Here is a 24,860-nt window from a genome sequence, read left to right as displayed (position 1 = left end):
TTATTTAATAAAACAAAAGAAAACATTGGCAACAAGCAGTTTGACAAATGTTACAACACTGAAATAAGATGAGACTGTAAAAAAGTGCCTCTCTTCTGAAAGAACATTAGAATAGAGTAATAATACAAAGTTCTTAAAGGTTCTTCCATTCTGGCTATTGTGTGCATCCTGAGCTGGAACAAGGGCATGCAGTAATTAACAGTTTATTAAGAAGCAGTTTGCTTACCTGGATAGAGTAAACACTTCAACCAAATTGCTTTCATTCAAGATCTTTTCTTTTTTGTTGAATGATGTTCATATATAGAGCTTATATTATCCACAAGTAGAAGGAGGGTATTGAACATATTGAGTCAAGTGACTGTATTTTCTATTTTCTTCTGGCATCAAACCATTTACAATTATTAATTGTAATTACGATTGTGTCCTTGATTTTCATAAAGAATATTTCTGTTTGAAAAGCGGAATGACAAAGGCAGTGGAGAAAAAAAAAGTATAATTGTGTCACAATATACAGTATATATGGTATAATTAAACACTCTAAATAAACATAATTTAAGTCAATACACAAGGAAGGGTTGCTTCGCTGTTAACACTGCACCAATTAACCAGAATAAATGCACTCATGTATACAGCTGGATTGACTAAAAGACATGCGGCATACGTGATCCCTAAATGTGGTGGAATCCGTGATTGGATGTGCAAACAGGGATAAGAACGATACCATAGAGTAGTCACATAGTCACACAGATTCACACACACACAACCATCCCCCCTTCACACACACACAACAACACACACACACTCACACAACCCAACCCCCTTCACACAGATACAGACACACACCAAGCCACCCCCTTCACACACACAGAAGCACACACAGACGCACAAAAACACTCACCCGTGTGAATACAATCAGCGGTTCTCAGCTGAACTTCATCAAGACCTCCCCCCAGTGGTTTCAGAACCAGGGGGGAATGGTGAGGCGATGGGGGAGGGGGCTGGCGTGGACTGGGCCTCGACACCATCCCTCTCCCATGTTCTGGCTCAGACTCAGAGTGGGCAGCTGCCATGTCTGTCCCCTGTGTGGGTCTGGGGCCAAACCTATAGCACCCCTAATGCTTGAGGGACAGCTTGTTTTAACCAGGCAAACCCCCCCTTATACCTCTCCTGGCCCCTTCAATGGGCACTCTTATCTGGACCACACAGCAGATGGAGGAGAGTGGCTCTCAGAATGTCCCTCTGGGTCTGGGTCCAACACAGAACATTTGGTACCCTTTAGTCCTGGCTACCACTCGAAGCATAATTCATTCAGTTTGTTCATGTTATTAGTTTAATCAAGACGGTCACATTTAGTTGAATTATTTAAATTATATGATGAAACAGCGTGCCAATAATTGTTACACAGCAGGTTCATAGTGCACATATGGTTTGAATGACCAATTTATCATGAAAGGCAATGTTACATTCGATAATATTTCATTTTAAATGTTAACATATTTGATGAGGGTTATTTACACGTTTGATGATGTCAGTCCTATCATGGGGAAACGCAGAGAACGATGCAATGTATTGTCAGCTGTCATCAATCAAACAGCACTGCCCCATTCCCAAACTTTCTAGAAGAATAAAGAACCACTGGGAGAGAGTGAGAGAGCGTTTGCGTTTGTAAGAGCAGGTGTTTTTGAGTGCAGCTGAAACTCTTGATGCAACGTTAAAACCACCAAGGTTAACTGTGTTCAAAAGCGCCTTTCTTCCTGTTAAATTATGTTAAGTGTTGAAATTCTGGCCCGCTAAATATAGGCTGCAGGAATACAGAGTGGATTAGACCAATCTGGGATCTGCCTGTGTAACTGTCTCTCTGATCTGCCTGTTTGAGTGGCATGTGTTGGACACACACGCACCCACACAGACATATACGTACACGCACACACAGACTCTACACATACACCATGTTCTGTAAACAGAACTGTTTCCAAGACAAACCGCTCCAAAAAACAGTCGAAGGACAGACCGAGATTTGACTTGTGTATCAAGAAGCTTGCCCACTTTCTCATCTATAAAGCCATCTTGTCTATTAACCAGATAAACACCAAGTGATAAGCTACATCCGCATGCAGTTGATGCCTTCATCAATCAGCCTCATATATCCTTGCCATGCCACACACTCACCCACACACACATCGTCACAACAACACAAATACAGTCAATTATTACTAACAGATATTTTATTTGCTGAACTACAGTGTTGTTTGTGACCTATTTTGCAGAGGCAAGGTTTTGCTTTCATAATGATGGGGTGTTTGCAGGCTGTGCTCACCAGTATCACACTGGGATGGGTTTGCTGTGACAAGCTTATATCTTGAAAGGAAGTGCTAGGCTGGTTTCGGGTAAACGCTACTGTCACACGTTTAGTTATAATACAGTAAGCAAGAAAAGCATGACAACCTGAAGCTTAAAACGATCACTAACTGTAAGAAGGGGAAACCTTTTTGCAACTCAGTGAGTAAAAATACTGATAATCTGAAATATTTTTGAATCTTGAATGTTGTATATGCAGTCCTTCACTATATAGGGATAAATAAATAAAAACCTGCTTCCCCCGTTGTTTCAGTTTCAGCGTGGCATACTATCTTGTGCGGGCCAGAACCAGGAGCAAATGTTATGTGTCACAATAGCATGTCATTGTATTGCTGCTCAAACTTTGGAGACAAATAGGACTAACAAATTGCATCAGAGCCTTTTAAATGAACCCGTCGAAAGACAGCAGAGGCAGAAAGTGCCACAAAAATCAAAGAGCAGATTCTGGGCCCGCCCAACGCATAGTGGCAGCAGTCAAGTGAATATGAAAACAAGAGAAAGCTTTGCGGAATATTGATTTAATGCTGCGCTCAAGCAGTGGAAGATGCGCGATTACACATGCTCTATTTACCACATTCCCATATAGGCCTACCTTGGATTCCGCCTCCGCTCAGGAAAGAGGCATTTTCAACATGGATGGAGGATGTTTCCCCTCAACTGTGAAGTCAAACCATGTATAATATATATCTAAAATACAAAAACAGGGTAGGATGAACAACAACCGTATATCAAAGAGAAGCTTGTAGGCATAAGGCTTATTGTACTTCATCAAATTAGTCGCTTAGGCCTATTTTCATTTAAACCAGTGCACATGCCCGTATCACGTTTGTATATTGGTTTCAACTGTCCTCTGTCCGTTAATCGATACATTAGGCCAACTGTAACTTAATTCAAGAAAGGGAAAAAAAGGGTATAGGCGATACCTTGACAGAGCTACCTTTAATTAGCCTATAATTGGTGGATGAAAAACAAAACATAGACGACATATCATTATGTTTTTTAAAGCTTTCCATTTAACTATGAATGATGCAATACTTTTTATTCTGTTTTATCATGTAATAATGCATGTACCAACACCATAAAGTGAGATATTAGTGACATTCACGAGTCCACCTCTCTAAATATTAAAAAAGACCCAAATATATAGAGAAAATTGCCTTTTTTTCTCTGCACCTCCGAATTCAAGGCCATACATTTTGACTTTCCTCTTTTTTGCAAAGTTATGAACAATGCAGTTGCATTCTTGCACACATATCAGTTGGCTGCGATCCTTAGCGAGGAGGTGCCTCTGCCTTCGCTCTGGCCCAATGGAACAAAGACCAACCTTATCATTATATGTTTGCCTAGCCAATGGCGCGGCTCTTCATAGCTCACATGACGGCTTTCTCTCTCGCCTTACCACATAGCGTTCAATCTCGCCGTGGATGCATCATTGAAGTGGAGAACCGAAACCGGCAGAGTAGATTCTTAAACATCGCGGTACAGTAATCAGTAATGAAGACTTCCCTGATGAAATATCAAACACTGCCGTATCTAGAATGATTGCTCTGTCAAACGGACTTTCCTGTCACCACACGGCGTGAACACCCTGCGACGAAAGAGATGATTGACGCCCAGTTATTGAAATTAATTGTAAGTATTAAAATGAGCCTACTTTATTGTAGTTCTATTTATAATAGTTACTAAGTTTAATAGCAACCACTGTTTGTATTTTGTTATTTAGCAAACCTAGTTTCAGACACTTTGATAATGTCTGTCTCTTAAGTGTCAAATGCATTTCAGTGTTTCTTCTTGAATTGCGCCTCATGTGTAGGCACAATAGTTGGGGGTAATTAAGGTTGATAGTTTGGTTCATGAGGGTAAAGTGTACTGATGTGTCTAGTGTTTTGTGGAAAAAATATGTTGGCTGTGCTGTTCAGCGCATGAAATATGAATAAAGCAAGGCAAACTCACTGACCCTAGCTCGCAATGCGTGGAGGGCTGTCCAACCGGTCGACACGGCTGAGTGAGGATAATTAGCTCAACAAGACGAATGGAGCACTTGAGGCGCAAAGCTCTTGCTACAGCTTTGGGAATGGAAAACGGTGGATCTTCACTAGGGCTATGTGTCTTCCCTGCACAGGATATCGTGACACATAACAAACAGAAAACGGGACTATTCTGAGACTTTATTGGTATAATTCAACAAGAAGTCTATTTTGCATCATTTTTCAATGAACATGCCAGTTCATTGGACAGGGTTTCACATTCTAATGATTTTAACAGACCATCTAAGAGGCCATGTCATTCTTTCAACCCCATATCAATTCCCACACCCGTTGGGGCGAAATCCCTGAAAGAAAATATTTTCCTGACGCAATAAAAGAGGCTGATTTTCTTGATTTCAGCGCAATCAGAAAGAACAGTGCTGTCGTTTGATGTTGAAAAGGCTTCAGATGGTTTTAATTACAACCTATAAAGTCTGTCTGTCCCATTCTTCATGGCGGTGCTTGGTTAGGAGGAAGGGTGGGGGTCGAGGTGAGGGGGAGGGGGTTGGTGTACAACACAGAAAGTCACTTCAGTGGAGGACTGTCTAATCAAATTTTTATAACCCCCCACCCCCACCCCCCCTCTCTCTCTTCCTCTCTTTCTCCTTGATGCTGGTGGCATGCTCCTTCTTTGTCTGGTTTCTCTGTTATCTACACCTCCCCCAACCACCACCCACTGCTGCCCGAGACACCTGAAGGCTAGACATAATGATCAACAGAGTTCCAGTCTGTCTGGAACGCAGCCAGTTGTTTTATTTTTTCCTGCCCTGCCCTGCCCTGCTCCTCCTCTCCTTCCTCTTCGGTGCAGCCACAATCAAGGAGCCTTGTAGCCTGCTAAGTTTTCACGTGGCCAGTTCCGCTGCTATGTATGGAATTAGGATGAAGCCTGACTGGCTCCTTCTCTCTCCTTCTCACTCTCTCTCTTTCACACACACACACACACACACACACACACACACACACACACACACACACACACACACACACACACACACACACACACACACACAGACACACACACACACACACACACACACATACACACACAGTAAGGGAACATGAAAGACAACACTGTTCATGTGGCTGTGCGTTTTCTTCTTCATGATTTTAGCAAGCCTCTGTAAAAAGAAAAAAAAGAAGAAAAAAAGACATTTGAAATGGCTCCTACAGCAGTTTGAGCAAACATAGTGTGGGCGTATTCACCATATATCTCATTTAGAAACCTAGACTTGTTGACTTGAGGTAGTCTCATCCATTTCTGTTCATTATTTCTATCCCATACTGTAAACCTTCCCTTCATTGTTGAGCTATGGCTTCCATTGATGGTTTTGTGCATCTCTCAAAGCACAGCAACGATGGTGAGATGTTCAGAAGGCCTTCAAAGGCTGCAGTTTTCGCCATTTTCTGTCATATTGTATGTTGAAAAGCTTAGAACTGGAGGCTTGTAACTAGAGGACCAATTAAGTGTTTTATTCCAAAAACCTTACAAAAAAAAATCGTAACTGACTTTTATACACAGACTTTTGGCCCTCAACATCTTCATAAAGAAATTATTATACATTTAGGAATGATCATTATCTCGGCATATGGCTGAAAACGGTTCTTGTAGCGTATTTCGCCACTTTCAGAATGAAATGCATTTTTTTTTTTACAAAAGCTCAAATAGTGTCCATTAGAAGTTCAACAGAGAAAGAAATGTTTTCACAATTATATAGACAATTATATAGACAATATGTATATCTTGTATGGGTTGCTGAATAGATGGCTTGCAGGTTCTGTTCATAAAATGGCTGGTTGGAAAATAGATTGATTTGATTGGTCTTTGTTTGAGGTTGTCTCATGGCAAAAATGTGTCCAATAGCACAAAACATATTTTACCACAGTATAAAACAATTGAGAAAAATCTGAGGTATTCAGTGTAATTTTTTTGCATTTATTCAGTTAAGATGTAAAAACTTTAAGATGCAGATGGCTGGAAATCTTACCTTTTGTCACAAACAAAAACATAAATATTTGAAATAAGGCACATTAGCCTTACTGAAAAACATACTTTGTGATATGCAAATTGGAAGAAGCCTCGGTTGAAAACAATCGACGTGTTTCTTCCAAAGGGTACCTCTACAGATCTCTCCTCATCTGCCATGATCCATTGAAGGGGAGCAATAAATGGCTCAATGGGAGCAACAAGCTGTTTTTTTTCTCTCCTGCACTTTAAGGCATTCTACCTACTGATGAATAGGAGGCCCTCTACAAGCAAGGAATAGAGAAAAGTATTTTTTCATTGCAGCTTAAGGAAAGGGTGGATGCAACACTGCTCATACAGAAGTCATCAATTCCCAAAGTTATATGGTGTTATCAATACTGCCAGTGTTGCAATTGCTGACTGTTAACAATGAAAATGTTGGATTAATTAAATATATTTGAAAATTCTAAGGAATCAGCATTAGATGCTCTGCTGATCTGCTATTTAACCCCATAGGCGATATAAGCAGTCAATATTATTATTGTATGGGTTATAGTTTTTGTAAATAAGCACATAAACAGTTTTTGTTTGTGTATGTGTTTATTAAATGAACCATAAAAAAATGAATGAATCCAAAAGTAATTTAAATCAAGCTTAAAAATGGGATCTTCCCTGCATGATTATGCCAGGAGCATGATAATGTCATTGGGCAATCACAAAGCAACAGTTTGGGATTTTTGTAACAAGATTTACGCGTGAAGGACTGGAGTCACGGTCAGGAATTTAAAATGGAGGAGTCATTCAATTACCAACTCTTTCTTTCCTGGAAATAGTTAACGGCCACGAAGAGGTTAATTGTTTTTGAATTCCCATCCGTAGAGAGAAAATGGGCGAAGGGGAGGATAATTGAGCTGCCGGTCGTTGAGTGTGTTATGGATTACTGCACCTTCTACACTAAGGAGAAAAGACAGAGAAGAAGAGGGGGACAGAAAAAGAAGGGAGCATTGAGAAAGGGCAGGAAAAAAAAGGCTCATGTTGTGCAAAGGCACAGCAGGATTCTCCCGGCCCTTGCAGGAGAGAGCGTTGAGTCTCGTTTAGCCCATTGGCTGACCCCTGACCTATCACATGCTTCTCCCTGCTCCAGGTGCAAGCCCTCACTGCTGAAGCTCGCACACTCCACATTCATTCCATATACACACTGGAAGACCACGGGGAAACGCAGCATGAAAACACAGATCCTTTTCACATTTTCACCCCTCCTTCTTTTGGGGGGGGGCCTATTGTATCGTCTCAGGGTGAGGATTCAAACCAGAAGGGACAGGGTGGCCCCCTGCGATCCCTTTTTTAGCCACTTCCAAAATGATCACATTTTGTATATCTTTTATTTAAAAAAAGGTTACATTAACATTTTTAATGAATAAATAAGACAAATACACATAAGAACATTAATTAGAGGCTTGTCATGTTTGATTATTACCGAGTTGGACTAGATAGACGGTAAAGTAAACCACCTCAAGCGATTACCAAGGCTTCCAGATGCTATTAATGTGCTTTAATAAAATTCCACAAAGTCCTGATGGACTAAAGCGTATACACGGCCCACTAGTTAAGCGCTGTAAGGTTAATGAGCCAATTCACATATGTTCTGCTGCCAGCTGGAGACAATGAATCGACAGATGCTCTAACTATATAGTTGCATAATCTAACTAAATGTGAAGGAATTTTTCTATTCCTACATTGACATATTCACTTGTACAGGCCTTTCCTTCAGGGCCAATGTTGTAGGACATGAACCCTCAGAACTGCTAGTCTTTAGGCGGACAGGGGAAAGACATTGTGTGCACTTCAATTTGTCATAAAAAAAAATTGTGATTATATTTGACCAGCATGCAACGGCTTGGCCTATTGTTCTCTATCATGGTGACACTTGAGGGATTCAGCCCAAACTGGGGGACTCAAAGGGGAGTGGGGGATTAGGGGTCGCCAATCTAAAACCCAACAGGACCGGACATTGAAATTCACCACAGAGGGGTGCAATGGTGGATTAGCACCCCTTCTACTCTGCGTCGTCCCTCATATAGAAGATTGCGTTACAAATAGATTGTTGATGAAGCTAGTTTTGCGTGAAGAGACGAAGTAAAACCCGTAGGCTGTCAATGAACCAGAGGGGTTGGCCTTGGGAATCAAAGGATCTGTGGTTGGCAAAGCCGATATCTCCCCCTGTCTGTTGGAATCAGATAAGGCTGTCTGGGTCTAGCAGAATGGGTTCTTTGGCCCTAGGCCGGGCACTATCTGACGGATATCCTTCCGACCGGCACCCAGTATGAGATCTAATTGTTCAAAGCATTTGGGGTCCCATCCGGCCCTGTTTTTTTTTTTATGTGGTCATAACTAGGAAGTGCATTGTAAAAGAGATGGAAGCCATCTGAGAAATGATCAGAGACCTGGTGCCTGGGTTTAAAGTCAGACCCCATCACAGCCACAAAAGCAAGGCTAATTCCATCCATTTCGTCACCCCGGCCCGAGGGAATAAGGGCCCATTTTCTCCACCTCGCACGTCTGCGTGAGTAAAAAAAAAAATCTAGTGAGAGGTGCTTGTTTTTAGTTTGACAAGAGTGGGTGCGTGTGTTTGTCTCAGATTAGCTCCCTGTGCCATGAGGAAAGAGGAGCGGGAGGAGAAAGACATGGAACAATGCTGTGGCGATCAGAGATGAAAGAAATCGTTTGCACAATTTTGTGAAAGCAGCAATTGAGCCCCCCCCCCACTTCTCAAAGTGGAGCATGGACAACATGAATGTGGATGAGATGAAACCGTGAATGCAGTTTCTGGGTTTAGCTGAGCTTTTAGTTGTTTTTTCCCCCCTACAACCTCACAAGCTTTCTTGGAGACGCCATTGATTGAAGAGTTGATGTTACACAGAGAGATCTGACACACATGGGAGGAATGGGTCCCTGCGATGCTGAGCAGTCTGGCGGAGTCTATCTGGGAAGAAATGATAAACGATATGAAGATGGGTCAGGTGGAACTCAACGGGCCTACAGTTCAGCGCTCTTGTTGAACGACATGGCAAAATGAGTGATGGGTTTTCTCGTGTGGAAAGGACATTCTGCTAGTTACCTTTCTTTGGGCCATTGTTTTATCTCCTGAAATGCATTTCTTCTTTTAATTTGATGGGCTTGGTTTAGACAGTTTATGTTGCAGGTTAAACCTGCATCTTTTGAAGCTAAAGTGGTGCTACGGTCGTTCAGAGTAATAGAGAGAAGCGCATTTGCGAGAAACAGGTTGTAATTCCCAGCGGTGTCCCAGCAGTTATGATTACAAATGTTCATCTCATTGTCTCTATCATCTACCCCCCCCCCCCCCCCCCCCCCCCCCTTAATTGCAGAATTTGAAATGGGACAATAGTTTCTCGCTCATCCTTCTCACACCAGTGACACAGTCTAGGGAACGTGCCAGTCTATTAAGGAGGGGCCGGGGTTTGTGTAGTTACAGCCCCTGTGTGCTGCAGCTTGTTTAATTTGGACCAAGACGGACAATTAAACTACAGGTCCCATGGGGCCGTTCATTTGGTTAGCAGCCCTCATAAACGCTGCTGGACTGTGTCTGGGTGGAGGGGGAAGGGGAGGGGGGGAATGGATGGATGGATGTATGGAAGGAAGGGGGAACAGGGGGGTCTCGAGGGGGTGGGGTTGGGTGGGGCGGTTGATTAGGGCAGCAGAGAGGGGAGGCTCCCTCAGCGCTTGGCCCTGTCACCCCCCCCCCCCCCCCCTAATGTGTGCTGAATAAGTTGCCCTCCACCTCTATTTGTTTGGCAAGACTCGATTACGTCTGGATGGATTTAACGCATTTGTCGTCAAACCCCCCCCCCCCCCCCCCCCCCCCCCCCCCCCTGCTCACCCCCATCTCGAGGCCCACGCTGCCTCTTTTGTCCGGGCACTGTGGGTTTGCACTGTGTCGGCCCCGGTACAATATGCCCATGCAATCGGGGGCCATCTCGGGTTGGGCAACTACATGTGTATTCATGGCTAGACTTGGCGGTCAAACGCGTGAAGGGGTCAGCCGCAATGCGTCTTTTCAGGGCTGCTATTGTAGTGTTGGAGAATGTAAAACAAAGAAAATCTATGCAGTCACAAATACTGGTTTGTTTCCAGATGAACATCTTGTCATTGTTGGGTTGATCCGTACCGCTGAGCGTTAAAAGTGCAACCGACTTGTTTTATAATTAATAATAATAATAGTTTGAAAGAAAGAAAAAGTCCACCAAACTGCACACAAAGAGCACATTGAAACCTGTGACAAATTCAAGCTATTACCCACATATTGTAGTCACACATAATAAGTATATTGATTTTGTCTTCCATGGATGGACACCAGCTAGTCAAAGGTTAAGCTACTGCTGAAGAATCATCTTCTGTGCAGTGGCATAGATTCACACACCGTAGAAGTCCAGGAAATGACACACATTCCTTTATAGAAATTACAAAATAAACTCCTACTCCAACTTCCTGCTGTAGTTGATTTGTTTGGTAGATTAGGCCATGCAGTAGCTGGATCCCAATTTTTTTTTCTTCTTTTGTTACTCAACACTTAAATAGAAACCAGGATATGAGTAATCATTAGTAATCATTTCAAGTGAATATTTCACAAACAAATATGCAGAGTTTAGGCTTCTTCCCTTAGGGGTTGTTTCCTCACTCTGCGTATGAGTTAATAGGACTCCAGGATGAGGAAGACAAAAAGGGAAAGAAAAACAAGTTTGAGGAAACAAGCGGACCATTGGGTCACAGTATCTTCTGACTGATCTCCTTTGTTGCTTTAGTGCCATTCCGTTCACATGCCATGCTGCCATTCTCATGGACAGGGTTTGAGGTATCCCTGGTGATTTCCTGTGTTTCCTTCAGGTCACCTGCACTCACTTAAACTCAGGAGCTAAGGCTGCATCTGTATAGCAGTCGTGTGGATTGGGTGTGTTTTTTAAAGAGCACACAGCCACGTGGCTAGTGCCCAGGTCAGGAGGCCTATAATTACACATGCCTGTAATTGACTGGATTCTCTGGAGGGACAAAAAGAAAACACTCAAAGTGCCAGTAGTGTGTTATTGTTTGCTTCAAGAATGCAAAATTGTTTTGGGGAGGGCGGTAGAAAGGTGAGGCAAGGGTTTGTCTATGCCAATAAATGGTTGATTTGGTGTCTTGATGTAAGCTAGTTGTGTGTACAGCATTAGGCTGATTTCGAACATGTAAAGAAATCTTCATGTAACTATGATTTTAGATACAATTTCAAAGAATTAAACGTTACAACACCCTGTACTGTATGCTGTATCTGATGGGACAGACAGGCCTTTAGTCTATATGGACAGCTTTATTAGGAAAAAAGAATGACAAATCTGTGTTTTTTGGGAACCCTAAAGGGCTCTCTAAGCATAATTTCTGTCTGCCACCTCATCTCGTTCCTCCTCCTCTTAAACAAGAGCACATATACACACACACACACACACACAGCGCAGTGGGAGTCTGTCTTCATCTGTCCTATTGATTAATGAACACAACCCAGCAGGGTTTCAGTACTGTGCAGAGGAGAGGCAAGATCAAGGCTGCTGCCTGTTTCAGTAGCAATCACACTCGACTCCTCTCTCACACAAAAATGTACACACACACACACTCACAAGACTGCTCTGACATATACACAGAGACGTCCTCGCATGCACACATCCGCTCACCCACACAGACATACACAGACAAACATACACACGACGGTTAGCTTCAGCGGGAACACGCACGCGCACCGGCACGCATACACATGCTCAGTGCCGAAACACGCTTTCTCACCCCCACACACACACTCTGTCTGTCACATTTCCTCGCAAACTGGTACTGAATTAGGCAGGCTGGGGTCCGAGGAGACAGCTTAAGCTGGAACGGCATTTTTTTTCTTAACATAATGTTTGTAGATTAGCTGAGGTTAATGATCCGGTGGCCTGTGAGCGACTGGTTTTGCTGAGGAAAAAAATAGGAAAACCCAAGCTGGGTGAAGACAAGCTTTGCTTGGCTCTCCAGTCTCCCTCACTACCAAACGAAACACACCTCAGCCACTGTACAGCACCATTATTTATGCTATTTGGGATGGGTTTTTCCTGTAAAAGTCACGAGGAAAAAAGTCCAGCTCAAAGGACGTCTCGGTGACTGACCTCTGTGGGCCGAATTGGTGTTTTCTTAAGCTTAAAATGAGAAATGACATGTGTACTCAAAGGCTATTTTTGAGGAGCGGCGGAATATCACAGCGCACTATTTCTGGCCTCGCAAACGGCTTCATTTGCAGAAATAAGACGTTCTGCTGTTTGTTCTTTGAGGGACAGGAGACACCGAGTCTACTCGTTAAGTGCCTTGCGCTTTTTCTTTTCTTCATTTTTTTTTTCCTCTTCCATTTACTCTTTTACTCATTTAGGTTGTGTGTGTGTGTTGTGTGTGCGTGCTTGTGACATTCTACGTACGGCACACCCATAGTCCACTGCGGGAAACTAGGCCCAGCTCTGGGGCCTCCTCTGGTTATAACCAGTGGAGGGCTCAGTTCACCAAGGTCGGAGGCTCCACCGCTGCCCCTTTTGGAAGCCCCCCTCACGCAATGCTGAGTCGACAGAAAACACGCAGGAATGGACGGGAGAGGGAGTAGGAGAGAGAGAGACGGGGGGGGGGGGGGGTAGGACACCCCCCTTCACCCTCATCCTGTCGAGGCATGCCTCACCACCAAACGCCGAGGCGGGGAGAGAGAGAGAGAGAGAGAGAGAGAGAGAGGGGGTGTGGGGCGGCGGGGGTGGGGGGGCCTGGGGTTGGTGAGCGAGAGGAGGAGAGGGTGGGAAGGGGGGTGAACAAAGGAGCACTGTCGCCGCTTCCCCCGGGTTTTTGGGGAAGGTCGGCACTGGCTGGCTGGCTGGCTGGGTAGGGGCTAAGGCGGAGGGATATTGGGTGTGCGTGTGTGGGGAGGGGTTTGGTTGGCTGGGTGGGCTGGGTGGGGGGTACATAGAGAATAGAGATTAAATATGGAGAGTGTGGGGGGGGGGTTCTTTTGAGAGGGGGGATGAAGAGGACAAGCAGGGAGTGTTTCGCACTCTCACACAAACACTAGCGCACAGTTGGCGCCCCTCGCCCTCACCTCCCGAGGAGAGATACTCCTCGATGGATAGAAGGGGGCCTACGCTGTTTTACTGTTCATTGTGTAATATTTGCTTAACCCGCTTCCTTTATCTACGCAGCTGTACGCAAAAAAAGAAAAATAAATAGAAAAGGGGTTGGTGGGGGGGGGGGGGGGGGGGGGGGGGGGGGGGCTAGAATAAGAGCACAGCTGTTAGCGATTTCATGAGTGCTCTGTAACAGCCGTGGACATGGCGCCCCCATCGCCCCCCCCCCCCCGTACCCCTGGCTAACACGGCGTCTCTCGCTGATACTCAATGTTCCTGAACATTCCCTGCAGTTCCCTGACTTCTGAACTTGGCTCACTACTGAAAACACAATTTATAATTATGATTTTAGATACTTTTTAAAACGTTTTCTTTTTTATTTCTGCTACCAGCTCGCATATTTTTTTTCCATTTATAAATTTAGTCATATGAATTTAGCTGGGTCCTTGCTGAAATCATTTTCCAATCTAATGATTGGAATCCTACAAGCTAGTCGAGTGCCATCAAATTGAGTTTTTCAAGGAATGTGTACACCTGCACTCTGCCCAGACAGCACAGGCCACTATCTGCTCAAATAATTTCTTTATCATTGACCCTCTGTTTTATTACATTTCACAGGTTATTGCTGAAATGTAAGAGCAGCAGCGAGACAGAGAACACAGAGTGAGAAAGAGGCCTTGCCCTGTCTGCCTTTGGAGGAATGGAAGGGAATCCCTGGGACATAATCATCCTTAAAGGACGGACAAGGTGAATCAGGAAGAGAGGGAACGGACCTGTCGACTGGCCCGGGGGGTTAAACGGTGTCGTTTTTATGGTAAGGAGGTTGAGACGAGGGGAACATGTCCTCAGTTGCTCTCGGTTACTTCTACACTTAGTCGCCTGCATGCAGCCTATAGAGTGTGTGTGTGTGTTTTGGGCACTGAGCCATGTCAGGCATGTGAAGAGCTTGGCTTCCTGTCTCCCCCCGCCAGCGACATCCCCTACGCTTTGCTCCTCAATCATTCATCTCTCTTTCTGTCCCTCTCTCTCCCTTTCTTTAGTTGAATGAAATAAAGTATGCACTCTATTTCTGTCTCTGTAACAATTAAACGGTAAACAAGTCATAGATTAGTCTTGGCATTGGTTTGACACCCACCCCTTAATCTACTCTCTATCTCGTTCTCTCTAATTGAACAAAAATAAACATTTAAATGCATTCAATGTCCAAATCCATTTGTTGAACAGATATCTTTAACATCAGCTACATACGTATCAAGTCAAGAGCAATGTACCTCTTTAACAACTGATCTCAGATCAAAACCTTTGACGACCCGTGCACAACATTTTTGTAAATGTCAAATATAGTGTTTACCAAGGTCTTTCCATCAAAACAACACGTCTCTGAGTCCAGAGTCACAACATTCTCAGCCAGGAGGATTAAATATATTGTATTGTTCTTTTTTCGTCTTTTAGTGTTTCAGACCAAATGTCTCTCCACGACTTAGTCTGAGAGACATCTTTATTTCTGGGTTGAAGGCGATCTGTAAATCATGTTGTCGGGCTAGGGCCGCAAGAACTGTCATTGCCTTCTTTCTCTAGTTCTCTCTTTCCTTCTCTCCTTTTCTGTCCCTTTCTTTCTGTCTCATCATCTCTAGGTGAGTTTCACCCTCAGCCGTACATTTTTTATTTTTTTACTACCTATTGGCAATTTGTCATGGGCGTGATAGATCTTCATTTTCACAAAGACTTTGAACACTCCTCTCAAAATACAGCTTGGTGAAAACCGGTGACAGTGTGAAGAGGCCCTTCTTACACTCTTTTTTCTACCCCTCCCTCTCTCCCTTCCTCCTCCTCTTTCCCTCCCTCCCTCCCTTTTTTCCCTCCCCTCCCTCCTTACCTCTCTTTTCCCCTCCCTTCCTCCCTCCCTCCCTCTGTCCGGCCCCTCTTTTTCTTGGCCAGGTTGCTTTTTTTATGTGACAACCGGTGGCTAGTGTTAGCATAGCATCCTGTCGCTGGCTTGTTCACATGCAGCCACAAGTCCCTCTCTCTCTTGGCGCTCCACACCTCGCTCTCCCCGCCCGCGACTCAGGCTGGTTCCCAGGCCTTTGACTGCTGTTGCGTGACCTGGTGATTCCAGTCGACAGAGGCCCCAACAAAGGGGCCCTCCTGGTTTAAAGACAGAACAGGAGGTAGGGATTCAAAAAGTGGATGGGGGGGGGGGGGGGGGTATATAAAGGTACCTCCTTGGATCTTTACAATGGGGAAGGCCCTTAGGGAAAGCATTCTAACAAATAACACCCCCATACCTCGACACACACACACACACAAACACACAGACATACACACTTTAGGTTGGACTCCTAGAGCTTAAAAGCTTGGGCCCCTATCACCTGATTGGCTTCGCAATATGGCTTCCTTGTCGTTCTGAATGGGCACTATCTCCAAGCAGATTTAGTACTGCAGGATGGACATCCTCTTCTCACAAATAGCCCTGAATGTCCTAAAGAAGAGAATACAGCGGAAGACTCTTCGATTATTTTATGGGAAGGGCCACTTACCGCTGTTATACAGCACAAACCGCGCGCTCGCTGGAGTGAGAAGTACTTTGAATAGGGACTTGCGCTAGATGCACACGGCTGGTCTAAGCTGCGTTTTTGGAGCCACAGAAATAGCAGGACTGGCATTGTCTGCGCTAGCTATTGTGCTATCCTTAAGTAATTTAGAGAGAGATGCACCATATAAGTGTATTTATGCAGCCAACAATTTTATCCAAAGTGACCTATAGTCAAGTAAGTTGGGGATTTGAATTTGCACCAAGCTATGCACACCCCACCCAGCATATTGCTCTGTCACATCAATGATGTTTAAAATCAGTTGAAACGTCTCGTTTGATCATTTTGGGCATGACTATATGCCTCACCCTAGATGATAAAACAATGAATAATTGACTTGCCAAAATCAGTTGATGAAGGTGGGATTTTTCACAGATGTAAGGCCATTTCCCTCAGTCACACCACTTCTCATTGTATTAAAACTGCTTACTGGAAGCAAAATACGAATAAGAAAATAAAACAAAAAAAATACAGAAGTACCTACATTACACAAGAGAGAGAGAGGAAGGGAAAGAGAGACAGAGACACAGAGAGACAGAGAGAGAAAGAGCGAGAGAGAGAGAGAGAGAGAGAGAGAGAGAGAGAGAGAGAGAGAGAGAGCGAGAGAGAGCGAGCGAGGTGAGAGCGACAACTCTAAACATCTTTATAAGGTCATAAAGTGCATGTGCTTCCTGGCTCTTGTCTAATTGCAGTGAAGGATTGCATGTACTGTACCTGCCCGCTAAATAGCGACGCTAAATCCTGACCGTCTGGCTGCCCTCTGTTTAAGGCAGCAGGAGCAGTGGTCCTGAGAGAGAAAGAGGGAAGGAGGGAGGGAGTTAAGGGGAAGGGAGAGGATAAAGAGAGGGGTAAAGAGCTATGGAGGGTAAGTGTACATTAAATGGGGAAGGTGGAGAAAAAGTGAAAGAGGGGAAATGAAAGTTAATCAGAGGTGTATATAGAGAAAAATGGTTAAAGGGAAAAAGAGGGGGATGGAAAAAGGGAGTGAGAGAAATGTTATGAGTGGAAAACGCTTTATGGTTTAGCATGGTTCTCCCCAATGAATTGTATGGTAGAGTTGGAAAGCCTAAACCGTAATGATAACAATCGCCGAAGAGAACATTTTCATTTCAAAAACGGCTTTTTTCGTTTTGTTTAAGAAGCCGTACTCCAGCTAGCCCTTTCACAGTAACCATTGATTGTCGAGGGAGGAACATTTCTAGTTTGTGAAATTGTTGAGAATGACTGAGAAGCAAATCATGGAATTTGCTTTACAGCATCTTCAAATGAAGGTCTAGGCTTTCTCCTTTAGGGTTTGTACTTGAAACCGGTTTGTACCGGAAACACAAATGCTATGTTTTTGTACATGCCTATTATGCAATCCATGCCACCCTTCACCATCCCCAGGTCCTCCACACTGCCTTCTGCATTATTACCACCAGACGTTGTTAATGCTCTGTGAAGCCCTTTCACTTGCCTTGTTAAAAGGGCTAAACACTAAGTTGATTTGATTTCCTGTCCACCGGGGATTCACATCCCATGCTCCCTGCCTTGTTATTGTAGGCACTTGTGCTATGCTAGCTGCTCCAAGGCAGGGAGATATCCCCTCAGAGAGAACCACACCGCCAAAGACGAAACCCGTTTCCATGGCAGTAAATGGTTAAATCAATACGCGAGTGTCTTGACTGAACTGGTGGAAGTTCAGTCGCTTGGTGAGGATGTGGGGTGCCTCATAGGCTGGTACTGTACAATGCGAGATATCTAGTGGTGTGCCTTTCTATTCTCCATCTCTGTGGCAGTCAAAGAGAGGCTTAGACCGCAGCCCCTAAGCCTCCTCTAATGCCCGTGAGTGGAGACAAAGGCTCGTATTCACTGCTGGGTGTCGATAAGAGCTAGCATTAGGCTTCCCTTGGAAGCTTTACGTCGACGCGCACGAGCACACACGCACATGATGTTTCTCCCAAACATACACACACACACACACGCACTGCCACGTACCCTCTTGCACACTGTACCCTGTTCTCTTGCACGCATCTACACACAGTGAAAGATTCAGTCAGGCTCCACCGGAATCAAATAAGGTTAGAGGAGCGGGTTCCCTGCCGTTTCCCATCAGAGCCAGTTGACTGAATCTAAAATGGCGGCTCTCCACCCTCCTTGCTGTCCCGTGTGTGCGTGCGTGAGCTATGTGTCGCTGTTTCTGTGTTTGTGTGAGGGGCGTGCGAGCACTGTAGGACTCTGTGAGAGAGTGGCTCTGGGGAACCTCAGTGCAACTGTCGGGGCTAACTTGGTGAAGTAGCCTTGCCCCTTCGCTCTCATTAGCGAGCTCCGAATGTATTGGGTTACTTACCTTACCTCGCACTGCGGCCTGGGAGCTCCTTGCATCAGTTCAGGGTCATTAGCCTCACTGCATGGAATAAATGGTGTTCTGATAGCATCTGGGCTAAACGACAACAGAGACAGATTAATACTCCAGCCTGGAGGTTGGCAGATTTCTGGGACGAGGAGAGGAGATGGAGGAAGTTTTCTTCTCGTCTTTTACTCGAATTTGTGCCTCGCATTTAAAATGCACTTCTGCGGTGGCTTTCCGGGACTTTTTTTTTGTACAGTGGAATTTCATTGTGTTCTAGTGAAGCATCTAAAGTATTCATTTCAAAACAAGAACACAGAGAGCAGCGGGCAAAGGATCAAAGGCGGAAAGCTGGCAGATGGATGATTCGGGTCCTACCTCCTTAGTCTCCCCAGCCTGTATTTGGCTGCCCCTGATTTTGCCGTCTTAAAATTACAGACCCTGAACAGGCATGTGTAGTCACAACAACCCCCTCCCTTTCCCAGACAGTTCTTTTATAACTGTGTGTGTTTTGTGTGTGTGTGTGTGTGTGTGTATCCCACTCTTTCATCTCAGAGTTTACCTCTGCACACTGTTTGATATGGTAGGTATTTTACGCCCCTTTGAAGCAAGTCAATGGTTTAGTCCTGCACAGTTACAACAAAAGTTCAACTATTCTTGTTACAGCGAATTGGTGCAGTGAAAAGCACACATTCCCGAACTGGGGAATCCATGATAATTGGTAAACAACAAGCTCTTTACGAAGTTTATTTGTCCAAGTTCGACGGCTTAAAGTATACATGCATCAAGCTTAAGGCCCATCCCTTACTGTATATATGAGGTGTACCATCAGTGGGGGTAGTTTGGATATGTTTTAAGATGAAGGGCTGCCCAGAGGATGGAGACAATTAAGACTTTGAAGGAGGGGGATGTTTGGATGAGTGCTCTGGGTGGTCCACGTTAACATACCGGTTTTACAACACACGCCATGCTACTCAAGTCATGGTACCAGGGTAGACTTAACACTGGAATACTACATGCTACAACAGAATGCACACTACCACGCCACTTAATAGCTAGACAGTTCATTGTTATAAGTTATAACAACATACATTATTGTAGAACACACATTATTGGACAATACTTATAATTACAGTAGGACACATACTACAAAACTAAGATACAGTACAAAACACTCCAGTACTACTAACTGCAGTCGAACACACTCCAGTACTACAATACTACACACTACAGCACATCACACAAATAATACCCGCACAAAATTACAACATGCACTGCAAGACAGATGGGATCAGATGGCTGAGCGGTCAGGGAGTCGGACTATCAATCAGAAGGTTGTTGGTTCGATTCCCGGCCAAATGACGATGTATCCTTGGGTTCTGTACTTACTGTATGTCGCTCTGGATAAGAGCGTCTGCTAAAATTACTAAATGTAAATGCAATACGACACACCATTATGTAGCTACAATACACACATGAGGGAGGGTAAAACCCAGTACAGTACAGGCACTACACACTACACTGGTCACCATATAGAAGGCTTAGAACACACAAGGTAGTAAACACTACAGTGCTACAGTACACTCACAATGGTAATACAAGATACTGTAGAAACCAGGTCTTTTCTGTCCTTAAAACACTGCTGCTGCTCCCTTTTAACTGCTAGCTGGTTGATTGTACATAACGAAAAAGAAATATGAATGAGAAATGACTGTAGAGTGTGACTCATAGGACATGTTATCCTGTTGAGGGATGTCTCACACCTGTGTATTTGTCACGAGATAGATGGCTATTTGTGCAGACGTGTTTTTTTCTATCTTTTACAGTCTACAGTCTAGCAAATGTGACATGCTGCCTTCACTCCAGAAGTGAGTCCGGAACAGTCCCCCCCCATTATTATGTTCACGTACTGTGCCCAAGCACTGAGGCCTTCATCTGGGGGCCCCTGAACCAGACGAATGGCGTCTTCCGCTGAACTCGCGAGCATGGGCTCAGTGTGTTTCCCCCAGACTGCCACATTTAATTCTTGATTCTCTCTTCCTTTTTATTGGAGCGAGTTCCCTCATTTAGTTAGTGGAGCGTCCTTATTGTCTACTAGTTTGTCTGAGAGGGCATGAACGCGTGGGTGGTCGCCTCATTGTTAATGTAGCGTGCAGCATGCTCACACAACGTATCTGCTAATGAGAGAATGAATTGGCCAGTCCGCACGGAGCCCTAATGAAGAAATGCCCTCCGCAGCTTTGGAGCAAGAGCTCGTTCACTGGAGTTGAGATGGAAGAGAGACAGGGAAAGAGAGAGAGAGACAGGGAGGGAGGGAGGGAGGAAGAGGGAGAGGGGGAGAGAGAGAGAGACAGGGAGGGAGAGAGAGAGAGAGAAACAGGGAGGGAGAGAGAGAAACAGGGAGGGAGAGAGAGAGAGAAACAGGAGCAAGAGCTCGTTCACTGGAGTTGAGATGGAAGAGAGACAGGGAAAGAGAGAGAAAGAGGGAGGGAGGGAGGGAGGGAGGGAGGGAGGGAGGGAGGGAGGGAGGGAGGGAGGGAGGGAGGGAGGGAGGGAGGGAGGGAGGGAGGGAGGGAGGGAGAGAAACAGGGAAATAGCTTGAGAAGGAGGTGGGAGAGAGGAGAGAGAATTGGAAGAGGGAGAGTATAGTAAGGGGGAGATGGAGAACGAAGAAGGAGGGTAGAGAGAGTAGGAGACGAGTCACTGCTGTCAAAAGAAGCTTAATATAAGTGCTGCAACTATTGCACTCCCCAGTCATATTTAACATCAAAGTGAGCTGTGAACAATGGAGGCAATTTCCCCACCAAGCCAAGGTCAATCCTTGTTCCGTCTCTCTGTTCGTGAAACCATTTAAATAGCAGAGAGAGGATTCACTGGTACCTGCAAATCCATATTTTGCCCCTTAAAAAAAAATAGGAACAGAGATTAAAAGTGTAGTGGCACTATTATGGCACCAAACTGTTCTGCATTTGGCTGGGGGTTTTTCTGGCTTTGTGTGTACATTTGTACGCATCTGTTGAATTAAAAGCCCAACTTAGATTGAGTGGGACGAGGCACACTTCATCCATGTACTTAAAAACAAACTAACTTTACTTGCATGGGTCTAAAATGAATAAGGATGTCTTTTTGTATGGTTAACAGAGAACAGTTTCTTACCACTGTCTCTTCAGACCACCCATGATGTTCCGTGTGGTTTTGAGTAGACACAACATACCTCGCAAGAAAACCGTCAACTTTCTTTGGGTGGAAGGGTTGTTTTATAAAGGTTTATGTTACATCTTCCTGTTCTGGAGACCTGAATCTCAGTGGCCACAATATTCAACTCAAAGCAATGATGGAATATTATAAGAGGGTATTTATAGTAAGCGTAATAAAGGGGTTTGATTATTAAATGTTTTTTTAAGTAAATCCTTCTGTTGCGTTTATCCATTTTTCACAATCCTGCGAGTCTGTGTGTGTGTGTGTTTGTCTCAACATGACTGCTTAATGATACTGTGTATAATAGCACACCTAAGTTAATCCCTTTGTTTCTCTTGTCTGTGTTTTCCCCCTTAGGTGCAGAAATGGAAGACACACACACACACACACACCCACACACACACACACACACACACATGCAGCAGTGTCTGCGGTCTTCACCACATAAACCTCGATGGCACCACCGACGGTAAGATCTTCAGCCTGTCAAATCAAGATCACCTGATTTTAATCATAACTCGTGTAACCAAGAGACATCCATACTGTATCGTCTGTGTACACACATATTGTATGGAACACAGTGTACCTTCCCCAATCGGAGTGTGTAGCCTTTCCTTCTCTCCCCGGCTCTGTGTCTCCATCTCTCCCTAGTCTGCTTCTCATTTTGGTCCTGTTGAGATCTGTTTGATGTGCATAAAACTATCAAAGTTGGGCCCCCATTAATTCACATCTGCAATTATAATGGAGAGCGAAAGAAGCCTGGTGCTGTGTTATGAAGGGGAAGAGAGAAGGAAACGATGAAAGGAGAGAGGCAGAGAGACATAGACGGAGAGAGAGACATAGACAGAGAGAGAGAGGCCTGGTGCTGCTACGAAGGAGGGTAACAAGGCCTCTGCTGTAGATATAAAGGCTTTGGGGGTGAAACATGATTTTGCAGCTGAGGTGTGATTCTTGTTGTCTTGTTGGTTTGTGTTCCAGATTAATTTGTGTCTGTGGTTTTGTGTCTATGAATGTGGATGAATGTGTGAATGTGTGTGTATTAATGTTTGAGTGTGTTTGTGTGTGTGTATTTAACATAACTACATGGAGCTACTAATTATCTCACACCACAAACAGGTGTGCCCTCATCGCACCAGTTCATCCCAACCTCAAAAGTCTATGACGTGTTGTGTACCAACCAGTTTTCCACTGGCACCGATACCCCTGATTATTCTTGATACAGTGTCCAACAAGTCACTCCAAATGGATGGTTATATATATATAAGTGTAGCGTGAGTGTGTAGTGTGAACATATATCTGACACTGGAGCTGTTAAACCCCTCAGAAGAGATAGCTAATGGAGGAATATTGATGTTCACGTTAAGGCCGCACCACTGTAAACGATACTGGAATTATTGCGTTGAAAGACGGGCGCGGGCTGAAAAATGCTGATTAGGATAATAATGGTGCAGGTTATTATTCACTCAGCGTGGAGTCCCTCTCCTCGTTTCCGTCCGTTTCTTCACACGTGCGCGAACGCGAGTTTCACTCCGAGTTGCTCTCCGAGTTGCTCTCACTCAGTTTCTCTTGTCGTGTAACAAATATGAAAACGGAGGCTGCAAATGCCGATGGCCCCCTACTGTCAGACTAGCAAAGGGGAGCGCATGTCTGTCTGCCTACCTCCGTTTCATCACTTCAGCAATGTGGCACACATGGACGAGGCAACGTGTCTGCGGAATTCTGATTCGTTAGCGCTAGCTAGGGGATTAGCGCAGGCAAGCCTGTAGGCTCGTGGAGGACGGTTGTTTCTGTGGGACACCCATAGGCTGACAGAGGAAGGCTGTTTCAGTCCCCCCCCAGCCCTAGCCCTCTGCTCTCCCTGTCAGGGTGAGGGAGGCGGGCCCAGTCTGTCCTCCCCATCCTTTGCACCCTTCCCCACTGCAGATCTCTGTCCTTAATGACTGTAATCACACTTGGCAAAGACAGCCTGTCACGGTTTGTGGCGTGAGTGTGTGTCCTGTGTGAACTATGAACTGTAAAATGTTCCAAACCCTACGGTTCGACTGTGGAGTTGAACTGTAAAATGTGGTGTCAAAATCACAATGTATTCATTTTCCCCCACCTGTTTGTTTGTCTGTGAACCTGTGTGCGTTTGCAGATGATGGACGTTGAAGATGCAATTCTTGCTGTGAGGAGATGGAGGACGCCAGAAGAATCCTGACACACACACTCTCAGAGGCGCGTGGCAGGTGAGCATTAAGACTGGAGCTAAACAGATCACGTAGTGTATAGTATCTGCAGACAGGCAAAGCTTCGCTAGTCTGTACCTGCAGGCAAAAGTCAAAACCTCAAAGCATACTTGGAATTGTGTGTGTCTTTATTAGAAAGAGCGAGAAAGAAAGAAAGAAAGAGGAAAGAAAGAAAGAAAGAAAGAAAGAAAGAAAGAAAGAAAGAAAGAAAGAAAGAAAGAAAGAAAGAAAGAAAGAAAGAAAGAGAGGGGGAAGATGTGGAAACAAACCTGGTCTGAAACTGGTTCATCGTGTATTGTGTTTACTGTTTAAAACCAGTTGTAAAGACATTTGAAAACCAAAAAAAGTATGTATTTGTGGCTAAATTGCTATTTTGGGTTACATGAACCCCTCTTTTTTCCGTAAGGTGATCATAGGCTGTAAAATACTCAAAATAATTCACACTCTAACTCTACTGATATATCCATATGCAGACAGGTCTTTTGTTATTTTTTTGTAACTTGATCAAGGTATGATTTGTCACTCTGGAGTTTGAGCGTCGGCACTAGTGATATCTAGCGCTACTGAGATTATCCGGCTCGCATTTCATTTCTTTTCCCTTGGAAAACTTTACAGAGATTTCTTAGGGTTGCAGCCTCAACCCTATTTTATTCGTATGATACGAGTCACCAAACCAATAATCAATGTACCGCGTCCCTGTTCCATTTAGGCCATCTTGTCTGAATCCTTCACAAACACATACACACCGACCTACAGCCCCATGCAGACTAGTCCCCCCCCCCCCCCCCCCCCCCCCCCGCCTTGATTTATCCAAGGCGACGACCAGCCTTGTCACTCAGATTAGGGCTAGGTCATCAGCCCAGAGCCCTTGTCCAAGGTCTTCTGGACAGCCACTCGGCAGACACCAGCGTCACCCCTGTCCTCAGGCAGTTTTGGACCTACAAGAACTTCTTCCATCCTCTTTGGCCAATTCGGGTAATGTCAGTCACAG

General features: G+C 44.6%; 1 long non-coding RNA gene across 1 annotated transcript; it reads left to right on the top strand.

The window, feature by feature from the left end:
- The first annotated feature begins 3,711 nt into the window (after positions 1-3,711).
- Positions 3,712-24,041, top strand: LOC124478567. The gene is made up of 4 exons (XR_006957248.1): positions 3,712-3,990; positions 14,142-14,337; positions 21,999-22,110; positions 23,779-24,041. It is a non-coding gene; the product is annotated as an uncharacterized LOC124478567 (long non-coding RNA).
- The last annotated feature ends 819 nt before the right edge of the window (positions 24,042-24,860 follow it).

The sequence above is a fragment of the Hypomesus transpacificus genome, chromosome 16 (genome assembly GCF_021917145.1).
Source record: "Hypomesus transpacificus isolate Combined female chromosome 16, fHypTra1, whole genome shotgun sequence".
Classification (NCBI taxonomy): domain Eukaryota; kingdom Metazoa; phylum Chordata; class Actinopteri; order Osmeriformes; family Osmeridae; genus Hypomesus; species Hypomesus transpacificus.
Note: the sequence above shows the minus strand (reverse complement) of the source record. Positions and strands in the feature narration are given on the sequence as shown.